General features: G+C 38.4%; 1 long non-coding RNA gene across 1 annotated transcript in view; it reads right to left on the bottom strand.

Annotated features, from left to right (window-relative positions):
• Positions 1-14,081, bottom strand: part of LOC139145747 (uncharacterized) — a 31,663-nt gene extending 17,582 nt beyond the window's left edge. The window contains exons 1-2 of the long non-coding RNA XR_011555005.1: positions 13,625-14,081; positions 12,913-13,084 (exon numbers count right to left, since the gene is read on the bottom strand). This is a non-coding gene — a long non-coding RNA (uncharacterized lncRNA). The remainder of the gene's footprint in view (positions 1-12,912; positions 13,085-13,624) is intronic.
• Positions 14,082-14,482: the final 401 nt, after the last annotated feature.

Here is a 14,482-nt window from a genome sequence, read left to right as displayed (position 1 = left end):
ACATATTACGGATTGACAGCAAATTACGCCGTATAAGCCTGCCACACGAGAGAAAGCAGCTCAGTGAGCTGAGTAAAACTTCGAGGCGGTTTGCTCAGCCATTGTCATAACGGGATATTTTTCGTGACATTCCTTTTGTGCCGATGTGCAAAATATTCATCAAATTTGGTATTTTAGCCTCCCAAGGGAAATTCCTAACCATGTGCGCCAGATCGGAGAAAGTATTTCCTCATGCCTTTTTCACTGAAGCACGTGTGTTGAGATCATGATATATAATACAGTGCACTGGACTGAAACAGTTGCGTGACACGGTGAAGGCCGTACAGTCACATTGCGGACAAGATAGATTTGTCTCTGTTTCCATGATAATACAAACGCGTTGCCACTGGTTCGAAAATAAACATTTGTGGGATCTTGGGCCGTTATTTTCTTGGTTTCCATAACTAGCATTGGCCTTGGTATTGAGATAATTTGGCGCGTTAAAGTAAATCATAATGAGGGGTTAATTGCGTGTGTGTGTGACGGGCAGATGTAGCTGAGCAGTGTAGTACTGGGTACGGTCACATGATCAGCATTACTGCTCGTGCGACAATCAACGTTTTAGAGACTAGGACTATAAATTTATATGTTTTTATAAAGAGCAGTTGTCCGTGGGTACTGGTCTACCGATAGATTACAGTGATTGGGAGGCTAATTTTCTGATGAGCATTGATGGGAGCGGACAGCAACGGGCATGTCACCCTTTGTTTTGGCTTCGACCCTTTCTTTGTCCAATTCAGATGCAAATTTTGGTGTCACCAGAGGTTGGGGAGTAAAGTTCGTCATATAATATTGCACATTAATTTTCGCGTTTTTTATATCAAAATATCTTTAATCAAAATATCGCTGACATACGATTGTCTGTTGAAAACTGCAGCTGAGATTTTGCTGTTCAGGTCTACATGACCTTGAGTGATGAAATGTTACTGCCAGAAGTGTTGTCACAGACTACATGATGATTGGCTGTTACTTTTTGATGGATGTCAAGACATAGTCAGGTGCCGTCAGGATAAACGAAAGACCTGCATGATATAAAATGGGCATGGCATGGCATAACAATGCTTCATAGGCTTGTCTCGTTTTGTCTCATTTTTAATTGGCCATTGCTATATGATGCCTGTCAAAACTTAATCACGTGCTATCAGGATAAACAAATTGCGTGAATGTATAATAAGATAAACAAGACTGGTTCGTGCAGTACTGTGGCATCACGCTTTGCATCAGTAATGACTTAGAAAAGTCGTCTCGACTTTTTCAGGAATAAGATACGCATATGAATTATGCGTAACTGTAGTTTTAACTTATGGGCTTTTGAACATTTAATTTCCCTTCTTGTTTCCATCTTGATCTACAACTAGAGGCGAGACTAAACGCTAATAAAGACAAAACGCCCGTGCGCTCTCGGTTACTCTACCGCACGCAAAAGTAAAAGTGGTGCACCCGAGGCGTGAGACTGCACCTCTCTCTCTCTCTCTCTCTCTCTCTCTCTCTCTCTCTCTCTCCTCTCTCTCTCTCTCAACAAAGTATGCTATTATTGAATGGAAGACGCAGAAAAGAAGATTGCAGAGAAGAAGCAAGTCGTACGGACATACAAGCATGCCCTGTCATTAATGATCAATCGGAGCGGGGATTCTTGTTCGATTGGATGGGACGACATTACAGTCAGACAACTGCCTCCCCCGTGGTTTCTTTTATTTATTTAAAAAAATCAGTTTATGATACGGTAGTTCACTTTTTGGAGGATGTGTTGGCCCTTATATAAATGTAGCATCGCAACAATCAACCGGAGATAGGCACGCATCGTTACCCTCTGATCAGTTAAAATGGCGCAAACAAATAGCTTTGTATACCACATTCCTTGACAGCTGTCGATTTTCTTCTTTGGTCCGGGTATACACCGAATCAGATTGAATAAAAATAAGCTAGAAAGCATTTTAATGGTGCCAAGTTGCAGTACTTTCGCATCATGACATACTGCAACTTTCGCCAGTTCCCGCGTACCACAAAACCACGCATAATAAGTCTAAGGTCTACGGACATCATTCCGACGTTTCTCTCTGCCGTGGTTCTAATCATGGGAATTTCGGCAGTCTGACTGTGTGACGCTGACTAAAAATGCCGGGGTGGGGGGGACAAACCGTGAATATGCTTGTGACTGCTTACAGGCTATCCGATACTTGTTCTAATGTTGTAAATAGTTGAATAGTAAAAGTGTGAAAATGTAGACCGACGAGTGACAGGTACAAGAAAGCGTTTAGTGGCTATCTGGAGAAATGGGCGGTAAAACAGCCGCGGAAGTTTGAAAATTACGATTATGTTCCTGTAAAACTGTTGCTCAAGAATCGTTTAAATCTGTCTACCTATATGTCGGGGACTGCATAAAAACCATGGATACGGTTGTCAGGAGGTAAAGGAAAGTTCAAGCAATGTATTTCATAAATCCGGGAATAGAAAATAAGACTAAATACACTACCGTTTAAAGGAAATGAAAAAAAGTTACAAGAAATATTCGTGTTTTTTTTATCAAATGTTGGGAAAGTAAACATGACAAAGATACGACAAGGGTGCAGGGAAATAAAAGAGAACAAGAAATATTCGTTTATTAATGTCGGGGAATGAGGTGAGGACAGAAAAAAAGGTGGGGAAATGTTTGTATTTATTGATGTCGGGTATTGAAACTAGATAGAGAGAAACAAGAAATATGAGTTTTATTAGCGTTGGAAATAAAAAGGAGACAGAACCATACAATGCAGGTGACGGGAAACAGAAAGTGCAAGAAATATTCTTTTTATTAAACTTAGAATGAAAACTATGCGATACCGGCGTCGCTAAATTAACATCAGCCGGAATAATTGGTATACCATGGCTTACCAAGCATCTGATTTATGACATACGATACGTCGGAAAAGAAGGCAACTTTCACCGATTCATTGCTCCCGCAATTCAACTAATGTTATGCATTGCCTCCACTGTAAATGAAAATGAAAATGTACTTGAACTATCACTTGTTCATCCTAGCAGGACATATACATAATTACACTGTATTCATTGTGTAAAACACATGGACACACACGATTAGGCTTGTTGGAAACATTGTTGCAGGAAAGTTGACAGTTTCTCTGACTTTCGGAATGAATCCTGCAGTTATGCTAATAAGGTTGAATGTACACTATACAGCTGGTTGTGTCACGTGTGGGTTGGCGTCGGGGAGGGCGAGCTCATTATCTATTGTCAATTATTCATGAACTGGAGTAGCTCATTAACGCGGGTTTTCCGGAGCAACACGGTGTCGCGACAGATCGCGACTTGTCCCGCGGGATCGCTAGTGATCGCGGCCACTTTGATTTTGACAAGCTCCCTAAATGCGTTTTCTCGTTTGGTTTTTTGGCAAAGATGACAGTACAACTTGTCGTCATTTTGAAACAACCAGGGAAACAAACGCTTATGTTCATCTTTCAGAACACGATGTAGATCTTGGCAGAATTTTTTCCGCTTTCCATCCGAACTGTTTGATGATGTTGCCGGAATTGCATCTCCACCAAAGTGGGCATGTAGGGTTGTTGGCTGCTTTTCACCTCGTTTAACCCCGGCCATTGAAAGGATTAGTTATAGAGTCACTCAGCTCCAAAGTTCCATGCACGACGTTTATTTGAAAAGCACATGGCACTATGCATGGTCGATTGTAATGCTTATACCCCCTATACGACGAACTGAGGTTTGTCACATGTTTAAGGTCACCTGACATTTCACTGACAATGCAGGTCGTGAATGTTCGAAGTCATCGTCTTGGGTCAATATGATCCTGGGTCGCGATATGAGCGTTTGCCACGCGTCGCGAAGGTGTAGCAATTTTTTTTCGCCACATCGGATATTTATTCGCAATTTGCGACTGTGGTGAACGTTAGCGCGAAACCTGGAAAGTTGAAACATTGTATACGGGGACGTCAGATGTAGTCAAAACAAAAATGTCTACATGTATGTACAGCCTGTTCGCTGTCCACTGACGTATCACTTCCTATCAAGTGTAGTTTTTTTGACTACGCCTGACCTGCTGCAAGGTGATTGAGGGGTGTAAACTTTTTCCCCACGTCAAAGTAGAGAATTTCCAATTTGAAAATGTCATCTGTAAACAATTTACTTCAGCAACAGTTATGCACTGCAGTGCTTAAGGCCAAAGAAAAAAAAAATTGTGCTGTTCCAATAACCTGACATACCCTATTTTTTGCCTGCCGATCCTAAAGTTTTTAGAGCTACGTAAACACAGAAGTAAACAAGTCATCGTTGATGACAGTCCACGCTGGATCAAGGTGTTTGAATTGTGTCTGAATTAATTATTAATCTTACTGTTAAAGCGGTTCATGGACAGGGCTCGAAATTAGCGGTATTAGTCCCGCATCCACAGACTACCAACTTTTCCCTTGGGCTACCAAAGTCCATGAAATGGTAGCCCACATGGAGAGGTATGTAAGAGTGCCTTCAACAGCACACTCCGAGTTCCAAAACCGAGTCGGACTTACAAGTCTGAGTACTCCGACTTGCATACTCTGAGTAAAACTGCTTACTCGGGTACATGACCTACTCGGACTTGAATACGTCGAGTTACACTTGCATATAGAAAAAACAATGCTGGAAAAAACACAGGAAATATTCAATCTTGTGATAAAAATTTGCAAACAGCTGCAGCGTATACACTGCAGTGCATTTCCAGTCGCTCAGAGAAAAGAGTTGTTAACGCGATCTGTCTGACCTCTTATCCGATCTGTGTATCTTGTACAACATGCTCAAGTCATCGTCAAGTGTAGCTACCGTCATGCAAATTATGAGTTTGTCTTGTCTTTTCTTTTCATTACCGGATCAGATCCTGATTTGATACACGACTTGAATCGGGCACAAAAACGCTTCAAGATCACCGCGATGCAGTGCGGCAAGTTATGTGAGTAATTAAATTGTCAGGGACGCCATAATTGAATGACCTGTCGACCTGTGACGTCATGGCCGTGGTTTGCTAGCGTGGCGAGGCCATGATAGACTTGCCCAAGTATTTTAGGCATATTTATGTCTTGATAAAATAATTAAACTAATAATTTTTCAAAATAAAATGAGCACAGTGCGCTCGTGTATGGTATGAACTGAGTGCGAGTGACCACTTGGTTAATTTCGAGCCCTGATGGAGAACTTAGTGAAAGATATTGAGTTTCATGGAATTAATTACTCACATAATGATGTGAGGACTCAATAGTGCTGATAAAAATTAAAACTGAGAATGTAAAGTCAATTTAACTTTCTTTTCTTGTGAAAGGTATTGGATGGATATTAAGAATGTAAACTGCAAAAAATTGATTACAAATAAGAACTTTGAGAAAAATTCCTGTATATAATGAGTTTTGGGGACAAGAAGCCTCTTAAGGTACATTTCTTTCACTACAGATTTAGACTTTCAATTAGAGGAATTTTTGCAGATCTTGTATGAGTTTCCATGATACATTTTGTTGCATCACCTTTTAAATCAGAATCTCTATTGACGTCACCAGGTATGAATGATGCACAAGTTATAAATTCTGTACACAAATTATGATAGTCACGAGGTAAATTGTCAGGGGCATGAAGAGCATGTGATGTAATTTCAAAGGGCACAGCTTCAAGAGGTTTGTCTGTTAATGTGCAAACTAAATGGTGTGAATGGTTACGAAGCCCAGTCACAGAATCAACAATAACTAGGACTGCATGTCCATTGTACTGGAGGTACCCTTCATCATTGCTACTGTGGAAATCAAACAGATAAAAAAAGACCATTCTGCTTAAACAATGCCATACCATATTCTTCGATAATAAGAATTACTTGTGAAGAAGTTTGAAAAGCAGTATGAGGAGCAGATTCTAATGAATAGATGACATTATCAATCAAGCAGATTCTAATGAATAGATAACACAATGGTACAGAAATTATCCCCAAAATAACCAAACATGGACACAGTCGGACTACAAATAAAATGGTAGAGTCCAAATGAAAAACTTGTTTCCACATCCATTGCCTGTAAGTATATGCACATGAATCTTTATTATGCCTGTGAGGATACAATTTGCCATACAATGACTTTCCAAGATAAAGAATTCATCAATAACAGTACCGTCCCAAAAGTGTATGTCCTAAATTTTTAAATACACAAGAGCTATAAGGCTATTTGCCATGCATGTACTGGTACTAGCTGCACTGAGTGAAAATATAGGTGAACCCTGGTGAAGGTTACCTGTAATAACTTTTTTCATGACTTCCTTTGGAAGTCCTGGTGCAGTCTCAGGCCCTGGATTTGTTTTAATATCACCTCCCAGAACCAGTAGCAACTTCTTATACAATCTTTGTGTAAACAAATTTGGATGGTCCATGTTATAGAAAAATACTGCTGCTTTGCCATTTTTTTGCCATTTTTAAGTAAGTTTACAGACAACACAATAAAAATAGCCAATTGATATTCTGTAGTGCTGCAGAGACAGACTCATGACTTTGAGAAATTTGGTCTTTTATCAAAGAAATTTCAAGTTTTTGAAGGAAAATAGATATTTTGTTACAAAAGTAACAGCCCACATTGTGTATTATACTTTATGACAGTTATTATGCAGGCAGTTTATCTATATAACACCTTCTAAAATAAAAGGTCATATTCCAAAGTGTAACTTTTTACCTGGATTTTTTGCGAATTTAGCACATCTTATCCAAAGTTTTCAAGGTTAAAGAATATATAGTTCAAAGACCACAATTATTGAAAGAATTGTGAATTCTGCCAAACACTAGTTGTCAAAAAGTGATAATTCATTTGGAACTGGCAAAGCAACTTGGCAGTTAGTCAGTTTTGCAGCATTTTTTAACAAAAGGACACAAGAAAAAGGTTCAAGACCACAATTACTGAAAGAATTGTGAATTCTCTCTCAAATGCTAGTGGTCAAAAAGTGATAATCAACTCTTTTGGGTTGGAAACACTGGCCGAGTGGTTTTGTGTGAAGCTTAGCAACTAGACGCTGTTGCCGTAGGGGTATGGGGGCTCGTGTCCTGTTTGGGTTATAGTAAAAATTCATATTCATTTGGAAGTGACAAATCAGTTTTGCAGTCAGTCAGTCAGTTTTGCAGTATTTTTTAACAAAAGGACACAAGCAAAAAGGTTGTCGCCATTCTGTGCGTCTGACAGCAAAGTTAATAATCTACAACATTTGTATGAAGTGCTTTTTTCTACATTTTATTCAATAGTTCAGCAGAAAAAGAGTTACATTTCACTAATTTAAATTCATGTTTACTTCAAATAAGTAGAAGAAACAACAATAATACAAAATATGCTGCAATGAAACGTCAATCAGGACAGTCCTTTGGCAACAGACTTAAACATTTTAAAATTCTAAAACACATTCAAAAAATCATGTAGCCTTCTTTTCACACAATTTAAATTTTAAAGTTATGGAAATTTCCAATACCGATGAAATGCTAGAATACAAACACTCTTATCAGACCAGATATGAACTGAATGGCCTCGCGTGCACATTTTGTAAAGTACTTCTTGGGGTATTGGCTTTTATGAAGAAGGAAAATGTGTCAATAGATGACAAAATTTGTTCCCGAATTTCTCAAAATTAGAATAGTTGGACGATAAAATGTTTCAAAGTTATAATATGAATATAGAATGTAAAGTACAGCCGTGTGAGGGCGCTCCATATGCCCGGCTTAAAAAACAGAGCGCCCTCACACGACTGTACCTTACAGTCTACATGTATATATTGAACAGTGACACTGATTTTCATTGGCAATAAACAGTCAGAGGTTCTGTTCATAACTATTGAATGTTTGAAGTCGTGTGGTTGTATTGGTAAGAATGAGAGAAATACATTTTTAGTGAGGTCAAAGGTGAGGGGGTAACGCCAAAATTTGGCTGGTTTGGTTTTATACTGGTCTCCGGTGAATAAACAAACAGCAATGCCATAATATGTCATCATTAGAATTATGTGACAGAATCAGACATGATCTATGATGTTGAAATTCGAAATGTAGTACTATCAGTCACATGGTCTGCAAGGAGTGTGTACCGAATTTTGATTAATCATTATTTATGCAAAGATTTATACATACATATTATAGTTGAAATCAAAGATTTCTCCTGGTTATGTGAGCTATTGTTGTGGTAATGAAATCAGAAATCAGCATGCAATATAGTCTACATGCAGTGAAAGCATTAATTTTCTGCTGGGTTTTAATTTTGCTATTTTGATTATCATTGATAAAACCACCTGCAGTAAATTCCAATGAAAATGAAACATAACAATAGCAACTCATGTACAGCTGACTATGGTGCACTTGTCAGGCGATGGTCGATGATTCTGGTTATTGCCTATATTGTCAAGTTCAATGCCTAATTTACGGAAACACGAACTCTGTCTAGTGTATTCGAAGCTCTGCGTACAGGTTGTGCACACGGCCTCTACCACGTGGTGTCCTGTGGACAGTGTGGTACAAGCCGTCGGCCTACCACTGTACCGCCGGGAAACGCAGACCTATTGTACGCAGGAGCTAGCCTACTGCTGCTGATTTAACATCAATGCCAACATGGAAATCTCATGAAAAATTTGTCATTGTTGGTTCTGTAGCTAATACAATCTTGAAAAGCAACTTAAAGACACAGACTGTCAATACGTCGCCATAATATTATGCTGATCTCAGCGGAACCATGCCGGAATATAAATTCGCTGACACACACACAAGATTGAAAAGTGTCACTCTACATCTCATTCTCAGAGAAAAATGCATTGATCAAATATTATGACGCTTACCTTCGATAATCTAGCTTTTGGTTCGCTATGTCCAGAGTAACCCACACGATTCTTAAAGTCAAACGTCGACACGACGACATCAACAGTCAAAACTCAAGATTAGCGATCAGCGCGGCCCGAGTGACTGAATTCAGAAATCACTTTGTGTAAAATGTTTTAGTATAGCGCCCTCAAACATACTTATTTAGCCTCCCATAGACTTATACAGGCCACAAATTTTCTTTTACTCATAACTTGATAAATTCGCAAAGCACAACCACCAAAAACTAATCAGTTCTTGCAAATTTGAAGAACAAATTGTGTGCGAAATGTGATCGGAATCTGCCAAGCCGTTTTTGAGATATCGTGCTAACAGACAGACAGACACACACACACACACAGAAACGCCTAAACCATAACCTCGCTGCGCGCATGCGCACGCGAGGTAAAAATGAATTACATTTCACAAATGTGTCATACCAACATGTACAATGAAAATCAGAGAAAAGATTCACTTTGTTCAAGTGTTTATACAGATTAAATCACAAGTGTACTAACAAACTGACGTTTATATCGTTCAAACATGTAGAAAAATTACAGTAGTCTTAAGCTTACTTTTGTCTTTAAACTGAAATCTTGCAATAACTCCCATGTTAAAAACAATGTGAACAACAACTTTTGTGTTAAATGGTATTTATATAGTACTCGTACTCAGAGTTTTACTGAAAATAAGCAGCCACTTTTGGGGCTCTAGTGTGGTAAAAGTCCTGAGCGATCCACACCTCAGACATTTACTGGACTGAGACTGAGTACAAGTAGTGTGACCCATTTGTACTGCGATTTTGGCGAGTTTCTGGGTGCGGTTTTACTACTGATCACAGTGCTCGAACAGCAGAGTATTGGTTAACCCTTTGAACCCGGCTCGGACAGAAATGTCCAATGATGTCGTAGAGTACCAGGGGGTCAGGGTGCAAAGGGTTAAAGAGAAGCCTTTGTCCTGGGTTTGATTCTTGGGACAAAGAGGTGGAACAAAAGAGGTTACAGGAAGTATTAAAGAACAATAGCACCAGCCAGAGTAGTATAAATCCATATGTTGTGCTTCAACAAAGTGGAGCAGAAACTCCAATTATACAAGTATTCAAACACTGGTAAATTTATAAAGGAACATTTTATAAAGTTTCAAAGAGTGACCATCCCATCAATGATGTGACAAAAAAGTGTCTGGCCAGTAGTTAAGAATAGTTAAGAAATCAAATTCTGTATGAGTTAGGTAATTGGAAATGTCCATTCCTATTCAGAATATGGTCTGCAGAACATGCAATTATAATATTTTCACACTGTACCGGAGAGCTACGAGTATGTGGTTTCAAACTTTCATTTACCCAATATTTTGACAAAAAATTTGCCCCAAAATGTACAGTTGACGTAACTACTACAACTGCAAAACACCTTTGAAGTTTCTTAATTTGAAATTTAGTCATATTCCATTGACTTCATTGACTTGTGGATCTTACAATCAGATGATATCATTAATATCTTTCTCTTTCTTTACAGATGAGTTACTGGCAAGTCATTTATAATATTTCACTTGCCAGATTATGTTCCAGACCACTTTGTACTCTGACATTTGTCACTGATAATTGCTTTCACTAAAATTAATGTGTCATACTAAACATTAACAATAACAATTAGAGAACGATTCACTTTGTTCAATAGTGTTCACATTATGTAGATTAAATCACAAGCTAAGTGGCCTTTATATTGTTCAAACATGTTGCAGAAAATTAAAGTTATCTTACTTTTGTCTTCATACTTCCATAACTATCGAACTGATCGTTCAATAAATTTGATGGACCAGTGCAAGAGGGTTGTATCTCCTGTACTTTAACACAAGTGATACATCCCTATTGCACTTGGCCATCAAATGTTACTCCAGAAACATCAATCATAACTCTAATTGAATTCAATGCAAACCAGTGTTTAATTCATATGTTGTACTTCAACGACGTGAAGAAACTGCAATCGTACAATACATGCTGCAATAAAAGGTCAAATAAATCAGTTTATCACATGCACAAGCCAAGTTTAGTCTCTGAATAGAAAAACCGTGATTTATACCCTGGTAGTACTACATCACAGAGACATGCGTCTATGTCATGACTTTAGTGATGTCAGAACTTCTTTAAACAAACAAAATGGCGCCCGTGCCTCTGTCACCTTTTGCATCATAGCAGAAAATTTAAAGGAATCTGCCTGCAGATAACTGCATGAATCTTTGTGAACATACATGAAAATGAAAAGCACTTTTGTTTCTGACCGTAAATCAGTCTGAAACGTGGATTCTGTGTACATATGCACCCCAGAATGGTACGTTTAGCAAATATCACAAACAACCCCAAAAACAACATTACAAAAATCATGCAGCCTTCTTTTCTCATATTAATGTTATGGAAATTTCCAATTCAATGAACAATGTTTACCGATGAAATGCTAGTATTCAAACACTCTTATCTGAAAATGAATTACATTTCACAAATGTGTCATACAAACATGTACCATGATAAGGCCAAAAAAGAAAGATTTGTTTCTGGTCATCGCCCGCATCACTTAAATGTGTGCGCATCAATTTTTTTTTTCCTTTTTCTGTTTGCCCATCAATTTTCCATCAAAAATAAAAATAAAATAATCACAAGTGTACTAACTGACCTTTATATTGTTTGAACATGTTGCAGAAAATTAAAGTAATCTTGCTTTTGTCTTCAATCTTTCTTTGCAATCTTACTGTATCAAAAATATTTTGATAGCTCCCATGTTAGAAACAATGTGAACAAGAAATTTCATATTAAATTCATGTATTACTTTGACAAAGTAGAAGAAACTACAATCATACAAAACATGCTGCAACGAATGAAAGGTCATTCATCACAGTCCTTTGACAACAGACTTTAACATTTTAAAATTCTAAAAACGCATTATTAAAGTCATGCATCCTTGCTTTCACACAATGTGAAATTTAAAGGTACTTAAATTTCTTTTTCAAAGCAAGTTTACTGAGATGAAATGCCAATATTCAAATGATGCTAAATGACCCATTGGAAGTAATTTTTTGAACAAAATTTCTGTCAAAAAGTTAAGAAATCTTGTTCTGTATGAGTAAGGTATCTGGAAATTTCCATCCTTATTTAGAATATGGTCTGCAGAGCATACAATTATAATCGTTTCACATATTACTGGGACAGCTCCGAATTAGGTTTCCTGCTTATGACAAATTTGGGATCATAGGTATTAGAGGTATTGAAAAAGGTGGCAATTATGAAAGGATGAAGATGACACGTTGTTGACACAATGGGCATGGCAACTTGAGGACAGTGTGAATAGATATGAGTAGAAATGTGTGACAAAAAGAAAATTATGTAATGGGAATGGAGGGGAATCGGGGGCATATGTTGGACTGTAGCTGAAAATAATTGTTTACCATGAGTGGATAGTAGCCATATATATAACCAGTTGTGAAAGGGGAGTACCTAAAAATGGTTATTAGTTACTCACGTTTTGTTTTAGTGTTTTTTCTGACCAAAAATGGGTTTTTGTTAAAGAAAATGTATATGCAACAAAATCTAATTGTCAGTGTGGGTAATTTTGTTTAATATATTTTAATTTGATAAACTACGTTGTCATAAAATGAAACGTGTTTTTTGTCTGACATAATGGATTGTGTTATCCATGTGTTTCATTGTGTGCTCTCTTCGGTATTGTGTTATGAGAGACAGGTAATGTGTATTGCCTTGACATTGAGCAGATAAAAATGGAAAAAACGTTAATAAATGACAATATTTTAGCATGGCGAGGATTTACTCATTGGCCTTGAAGTGAAGAAATGTAGGTGATAAAGACACAAGATGGTCTGCTAGGGAGATGTTTAAAGTGGGCTGTAAGACATCTGTGTGTCGAGGTCATGGGTTATAATGTGTAAGAGATTGAAGTGTAAAGACATTGTTGGTTAGGGTTATTGGAAAATGATTGTGTGATATGTAATGTGCTTGTGAGCAAGTAGTGAAAGATGAGGATAATAAAATTTGTACTTACAGCTTGATCAATATTGGCTTTGTCATACACGTAGGAGATGCTGACTTGCTGGAGGGATGGTGGTACCAGGTGAACAAAGGACAGTGCTTGCTGTTTTAGTGGCTCTATATGGTTGTGTTCTGGTGTACACGTACATCATACTGGTCATCTGTGCTTGTTGTTGTATTGAATGCTGGGGAAGGAAGCGAAATCGTATAAGAGCTGTAGTCTTAGGGGCCGTGGAAACACTTGTTTGGTAAACAAAACTTCTGTGTTTAGGGGGGAGGTGGGTTGGCTGTATTTCGATTACCGTGCAAAAAAAAATCGCACTTACAAGTTTTCGTATCGCAACATATCTCTGTACATGCTTTTAGGTATCAGAAAATATATTGCGCTACATTGTTTGGCGTGTACCAGCTGTAGGCCAGTGTGGCACCGGCGCTACACTAGCCCCTTTGACCTAGCGCTGCGTACAGGTGTGTGTGTTCCCGGCATTATACAGCCTGCACCACAGCACTGCAACGGTCTATGGCACTGGGGTCTCTGGTTCCGGATCCGGAGCGGAACGAAAAAACGGTCTTTTTGGCCGAAATTCAGCTCTATCGGAGCAAAATCCTTACCCTGCCTAACTTAAACTCCTAACCGACTCCAGAAAAGATGCGATCAACTTTTGTGAATTTGGGAACATAACGAAACAATATCAAGTTATAATTCAGGTGAGTATTATACTTACGGACAGTTTTCGTGACGGAACGTAACATAACTGGTGTTTTGTTGTCTGCAACTGTAGCCAGTGATTTTCGTTTCTCCGCACTGAAGTGTACCGCTTCATGGAAATCCATTTTGGCTGTTTGGAAGGTGAAGTTGAAGTACTGCCCTCGTAACTTTGGGCTGTGTTTTAGGGGTGACACATTATGAGCATATCCCAGGATGTTGTAATATGGAGACGGAGATGATGCTGAGGAAGTACTAGTAGTATCCATTACGCGCATCTTTTTGGTAGGGGTTTGCATCTTGATTGGAAGATGGTAGGTGGTTGCAAGGCTAGAATGGCTTGAGTGGAGGAGTTGACGTCGTAGTTCCACAAGACTTGTGGTGGATTAGAAAGTAAGCTGATAATGCATGTTGAAGTCGTGCGTGTTTGCTGTAGACGCTGTGGAGTATAGATGCGCACAAGTAGTACCAAGCAATGTAGAGACGTTAAACTTGGGCGAAAGTTAATATTGAGCAACAAAATAGAGTTTCTGGGTATTTGGAAACAAATGGAAAGTGGGAAAAAGTGACATAAATAGAAAGAAATGTCTTGTTAAATAATGGAAATGTGCCGGCGGAGTGATCTCCGTAATCAACCAGTCACAAGTCTAGAGTATAGAAGTTCAAGCAATGCTCATTGGAGCTAGGCATTTCAATACATGTAATTACGTATGACAGTAGTGGCATTTGTGACGTGAGAACCGGATGTGGTGTGGTTACATGTAGCCAAGACGTTGGGGACCGTTGTTGTCTGCACGCGATTGTGTTTGGAAGAGGAAGGCAAAAACATGATTGTTTTTTACGCTCCCATATATGCATATGTATATATGCAAATGGG

This window comes from Ptychodera flava, chromosome 12 (assembly GCF_041260155.1).
Source record: "Ptychodera flava strain L36383 chromosome 12, AS_Pfla_20210202, whole genome shotgun sequence".
Classification (NCBI taxonomy): Eukaryota; Metazoa; Hemichordata; class Enteropneusta; family Ptychoderidae; genus Ptychodera; species Ptychodera flava.
The sequence above is the reverse complement of the archived record's forward strand: the minus strand, read 5'-3'. Positions and strand labels throughout refer to the sequence as shown.